General features: G+C 34.9%; 1 protein-coding gene across 6 annotated transcripts in view; it reads left to right on the top strand.

The window, feature by feature from the left end:
- LOC111086901 (nuclear receptor-interacting protein 3-like) overlaps positions 1 to 6,374 on the top strand; it is a 35,307-nt gene that overhangs the window by 707 nt on the left and 28,226 nt on the right. Inside the window, exon 2 of one of the 6 annotated variants that reach the window (XM_022391633.1) lies at positions 5,868 to 5,958. The exons of 4 other annotated variants lie outside the window; for them this stretch is intronic. The gene's annotated coding sequence lies outside the window, so the exon portion shown is untranslated. Of the gene's footprint in view, positions 1 to 2,156; positions 2,238 to 5,867; positions 5,959 to 6,374 lie in introns of those variants that run through there. One more of the 6 variants, XM_022391634.1, reaches the window with a different exon arrangement.

Raw genomic sequence — 6,374 nt, 5'->3', positions numbered from 1 at the left:
GGGTACCGGTACCGTACGTATTTTAGTTTATTACTTATACTTAACTTTAACTTAATTAGTTACGTACTACTACGTCGTCTACAACTAATAGTGTGTATATATATATATATATATATATATATATATAAGCCACAATTTGTTATTAATTACTTCGTTCATCAGTCATTAATTGTATTAAACATTTTTAAAAATGTACTAAAAAACTTTAAGAGCAAACTATAAACCAGCTTTAGTAATGACCACTGAAGATATACAGTACATGGAAAGTCAATATGAATGTAGCTGTACTTGCGTGCTTCTGTTTAGGCTAAGTCAGTTATTGAAATCGCGCTCTCAACATTTCGCGTATTGACATGACTTTATTAACATGGTGGACGAAACGCATTCATTTCAAGAATCAGAAAGGCGTTCACTTCTGTTCACTTAAATTCGAACACTCATTGTAAGTCAGAAAAATGTAATGAATTGAACTTAAAATATTTTTCTTTTGCTAAGTTTTCCACCATTTACGTTTTATTTCACCATTTGTCCCCCCCCCTTTAGGAGGGAAAGGGTAAATAAAAATACTTTTGCCCCTATATGCAATATATTAGGGAGGACAGTCGCCCCTTCCTTACCTGTTCTTACTCCTATAATAAGTCAGCTCACGGTCTATACTTTATGTTTCTTGTTGTTGTTTTTTGTGGTCCTTAAGTGTATTAAAATACTTATTGACTGACTGTAAGCTCTCTGTACAGGGCTGTAATTTCTGGTATGATTTTTTATTTTGTTTTTTTCTTTCAAACTATGATTTTGGGTAGGTTTTCCCTCATCAGTTTACCTTTTTTAAAACAACTCTTTTAACATGGACAGTTCCAGCAATTATTTGATATTAAACTTCCCATAAAAATGATCATTTCAGCTTGGACCATTTTTCAACTTTTGACATTTATTTGAATATTATGAAAATTCTTAGTTAATTACCTTTAACCTGTTTATTCATTTACTAAAGTATATAATTGTAATAACATTGTAATGATATACATATTTTCCTGGAAGCAACTTGAAGCTTTATTTAATATTTTGTTCTTATGTGTATATTTTTTTAAATTAAAATTGGTTGTTGAGCCAAAATAGTTTCATTTGCCTTTGTATGCTATTGATAGTTAATATAGATACATTCCATAGGTAATAAATTACTTTAACAAAATTATATATTTTAATTGCAGAAATATATATGCGAGAGTAATGATGATATCTTAGTTGTCAACACCCGTGAGATTTCCACGGGTCCAGCTTACGTATAGAGGTCTGGAACTGGGTCCACGTCCTGCAGGTCAACAAAAATAAATTAAAAATTATATTTTTCCAAAACTGCTTGACCGATTTCCTTCAGATTGTAAACACAACTGTCAAAAAATACGTTCTTTCACGTGTCCAAGCAGCAATGCTATCGGATTTACCATTGCGACATAATGATTTTTTTAGTGCCCCAGCAGGTTCTAGGTCGGAAAGCGTAACGGTCGTACATACAAACAAGCAGAATAATAGTATAGATTGCCATATTTTGGCTAATTACTGGTCATTGTGTATATTTTACAGTGTTCATGGACTAAAGTTGCTATGTTGTTTTAAAATATTGGTGAATTGTTCGTGCTACAATCGTTTTTGGCGAATTAAAATTTTGTACTGCTTACTCAAAAAATTCAAAAGTCTAAAATTTAAAAGGAATAAATTAATAAAAACTGGTGACTGGTGCTGCTACAGTGCGGGGAGTTTGATCACTACCAGCACATAGTTTTTGGACTGCAATCTACTGATTTTGAAAAGTGCACTTCTTACCTATCATTTGATCACAAAATCATGAAATTTGTTAGAAAATGTATAACTCTATTCGTCTCTGTGTCACCCAGAAACCTAAACTACCTGTGTGCTTTGAAAACAACTAAATCGTAACACTTGGTGATTGGTTCGTTAAGGCAAGTGTGGGTCGTTTCTGGGATCAGCAATGTCGCTTAGCAACGGGTGAGCATAAATTGTTTTGTACATATCCATGTTCAGAATGAAACAAATAGGGTCTTGCACTGTTAAATTACAAACGCATGTCAGTACCACACACAATAATATCTTATTTATGCAAAATATGCTGTTTGGATAATGTTCCCGTGGTTAACTGCGCAGAAAGTACATATAAAAACAGTTGAAAAAAGAAATAGCAGAATTTCAGTCCATCAATCCCATATGAAACAAGGAAAATAGTATGTTGAAATATTATATATATAATATATATATTACTTAAATTTAACTAATTAAGGTTTTGTCGAGAATTTTTTTGCTAATTTTGTTTTTCCTATGTGAGTATACAGGGGTGTCGGTACTCACCGAGTACCGGAACTTATTTTTTAAGGTGGTACTAATACTAAGACTTATTTGAACTGCTTTGTCGTTTTTTATATTTACACATATACTTTTTTTTTTCTTTTTCAAAAACAGGCCTTATTTCAACTGAGTATCTCTACTTTGTTTTTTGTTTTTAGAATTTCACTCCTGTGTGTATGAGTCACACTATGTGGTCCCCATAAGTCTTCATTGTTTATGTATTTCTCCAATCGGTCCGAGCGCGGTCAAGTAGTTAGTGTGCCGGACAGTAGGGCTGAGGTCCTGTGGTTCACGTCCTGTAACCGCCTTACCCCCCTCCAAAATTACACTACAAACTTTAGAGCCATGTTTGTTACAAGAGCAACGGTGAAAGACAAGCAACAAGAGTAGTCCAAGGGTTGGCGGTTGGTGGTGTTAACTAGTTCTAGTATATCACTTCAAAAATAGAAACGGCTAGAATAAATAGTCCTCGCGAAATGCGACAAATCAACTAAGACATTTTCCCAACAACAATGATATAAAAATGTGTACAAGATTTAAGGTTTCTCCTCGCAGTTTACGTATTTCTTCAATATAGAATTCTAGTTTTATCTTCATGCTCTAGATATTTATCACAATGGCGCATGGTTGTGTAGGTGGTTAGTTTTATCGTCTTGTGTACCTTATGCATTTCTTTACCATTTCAGAACGGTCTGTAATACGTTTGTGTGTCAGTTCTATTTTGCATGTCACTCACGGGACTTAGTGCTGTCTCATAAATGATTACATCTATGTGATATCAATATGTTTGTCAGCCATTTTAATTTTTTCAGCCGTTTTCGAGAAATCTTGCTGACAAACGCACAAACAAACACATACACATGGATGGAAGCATAACCCAGAATGAGTGCATGTCATGATTGATTAGTGTTCGATGTCTTGTAGATAAAGTAAATATAATCATATTTATAATAATTGGGAAAACACGTGTTTCAGAGAAATATTTCATTTTGTAAAGTATATACGTTCTGGATGTTTTTTGTTTGTTCTTATTAAGCACAAAGCTACACAATAGGCTATGTGTGCTCTGCCCACCACGGGTATCGAAACCCGGTTTCTAGCGTTGTAGGTCCGCAGACATACCGTTGTGCCACTGGGGGCATACGTTCTGATAACCGGAATAAAAGGCATCTCGCTTATAACTATGTATGACGTATGATTCATTAAATTAATCTACTGGTGTTGCATTAAACGCAAAGCTCTGATTCATATTGTAATGAGGCACAAGTTTAACAGCTGTTACTTTCTATATCTGTATACTGTAGGTAAAAATCGTAACGTAAGGCACGTCTGTCGCTGTGGAATAAATCTGATAAACCTCTGTGAATATGAACAAAAACATCTATAAACTACATTTATATGATAAATCTAAAACCTCGCACGGTTTTTTGATTTGAAGACCATTTATTGTATCTTTTATGCTCAAACACAATCTTCGTTTTTTTTCATTCACTGGGGCGAATTACATTTTATGGATAACAACTTCTAACAACGTTGTGCCACTCTAGTGCTCAAAAGTTGGCCGAAAGTATTTGTTTGTTTATAGTTAAACACAAAGCTGCACAATGGGCTATCTGTGCTCTGCCCACCACGGGTATCGAAACCCGGATTCTAGCGTTGTAAGTCCGCAGACATACCGCTGTGCCACTGGTGGGGGGGGGGCAAGTATTTGTTTAAGCGCAAAGCTGTGCAGTGGGCTATCTGCGTTGTATTAGTCGCAGGGATCGAACCTCAAAATTTAGAGGTATAAGCTCTACAGCATACTATTGAGCCACTGGGAAGCGGCCAGAAGTGATTATATAGTTATGCACTAAATGCATCTTTCTTTTCTTTTTTAAAATTTAAAATTTAATTGGTTCCAAAGATTAATAGGGGGACAACCAATATTTGTCCGAAATACACATCGTAAGCAGCTACACTAATGTTACTGCCATTTTCTCAGATCCTACCGTGTAATTGCTTTTGGCCACCCCCTATATTTTGAGTACTATTAGATTTCCGAAAAGACTCTTGGATTCGTGAAGAACAGAGAGAAAAAAAAATATTTTTTTAATAAACTTTTCTCTTGCTCGGTTGAGCCGCTAATTTTATAAAGTATTTAGTACTTAAAATATTATCTAAAATTTGTCGTTGAAGACAAAACTACTTAGTTTCATAGGATAAGAAATGGACAAAGCAAATGTCAAGTTTGCATACATATAAAGGATGAACCATTTTACGTGCGGGTGCTAAAGGCTCATTGGTAACTTCTGAAACTGTAATAACCTCTATATAAAATATAAACCTGTGGTGAATAAGTAACCACACGTTACGTCTTACATCTGTTGCTCTGTCCAACATGCTTACTACAGACTTTAGAAAAATACCTCGTTGTTTGGGTTTGTTTTGAATTTTGCGCAAAGCTACACGAGAGCTATCTGCGCTAGCCGTCCCTAATTTAGCAATGAAAGACTAGAGGGAAGGCAGCTAGTCATCACCACCCACAGCCAACTCTTATGCTACTCTTTTATCAACGAACAGTGGGATTGACCGTGACATTATAACGCCTCCACGGCTGAAAGGGCGAGTATGTTTGGTGGGATGGGGGATTCGAACCCGCGACCCGCAGATTACGAGTCGAGCATCCTAACCACCTGGCTTTAAAATATTTACGTAGATCATGTGTTTAGTGTTTTGGTTAATGTATTATTACATTTTGTTGATTATCGTTATTGAGAACTTTTGATCAAACAATAATAAACTAAAAATGATTCAGTTATAAAGTAATTGATAAAGCTAATATTTTTATAATTATGAGAATGCGTTGAATAATCAGTTGGTTATCCTCGTTACAAACAATATTTTCGATCATAATCCCAACAACATCACACTACATTCCGCCAGCTTAAGATATGTATATTCATCCTAAATCCACATATTAAGCCAGTAATGCAATGTTGTGTTCAGTCGAGGTTTTTTTTAATAATGTTACTATGTATATTAATATATGTTTTCCTTAAAAAGATTGTGATTTTTTATTTTCATGCAAACTTGCTCTTTAATTCATTAAATTTGTATTAGAAATATGTAATATTTTATTATCGTGTGTTTTATGTGCGTAGTTGAAACACAGTACTATGTACCTATTGTGTATACATAGTACTACACCGTGAAACTTTATAATCTTATACTTATTCTACATAGTTCATGATACAGGATATATATATATATGTATCACAGATCCTATATACTCAGTATATACATGTAAAGTCTCCCGTTGAGTCAGCAGTAAGTTTACAAACTTGCAACTCTAAAATCCGAGGGTCGTGTCCTTTCAGTGGACAGATTACAGATAGCCCATTTTGTAGCTTTGTACTAACAAATAACAGCAGCAAAAACAAGTATAGTAAAAATAAATAAATTTTGCTCCAGTGCTAATTCAATACCAGATATATGCTGTGTGAAAATTAGCTCTAACTGTTACTCTCCAGGGTACGAGTCGGTCAAGAGTGTCATCTGTCGTTCCGAGGAGTAGCCGTATTGTACCCTGAGTCTAAGACTATAGTACAACTACCATATGGGGCAAGTATACATTCGCATTTTTTTATGCGTCTTGTGATTGGTCAGTTTGAGAGAAGAGCTGTTTGTGAGAATAGTTTTGGTGATTTATGGAGATTTGTTTCTGCTTACAAAGAGGTGGCGCTTTCTATGAAGTTCTGCGCCGTTTCCTTCCAGTTTTCTCTTCTCTTAAATTTTCACTGTAATCTGGTAGCTGACTTGCGCAGTGTAACGTTGTATTTGTGGCTTTACTTAAATTTTCACTGTAATCTGGTAGCTGACTTGCGCAGTGTAACGTTGTATTTGTGGCTTATAACTTAATTTCACTAGTAATCGTGGTAGCTGACTTGCGCTAGTGTAACGTTGTATTTGTGGTACTTTAACTTAAATTTCACTGTAATCGTGGTAGCTGACTTGCGCTAGTATAACGTTGTATTTGT

Source organism: Limulus polyphemus, unplaced genomic scaffold, assembly GCF_000517525.1.
Source record: "Limulus polyphemus unplaced genomic scaffold, Limulus_polyphemus-2.1.2 Scaffold1535, whole genome shotgun sequence".
NCBI classification, from domain to species: domain Eukaryota; kingdom Metazoa; phylum Arthropoda; class Merostomata; order Xiphosura; family Limulidae; genus Limulus; species Limulus polyphemus.
The sequence above is the reverse complement of the archived record's forward strand: the minus strand, read 5'-3'. Positions and strand labels throughout refer to the sequence as shown.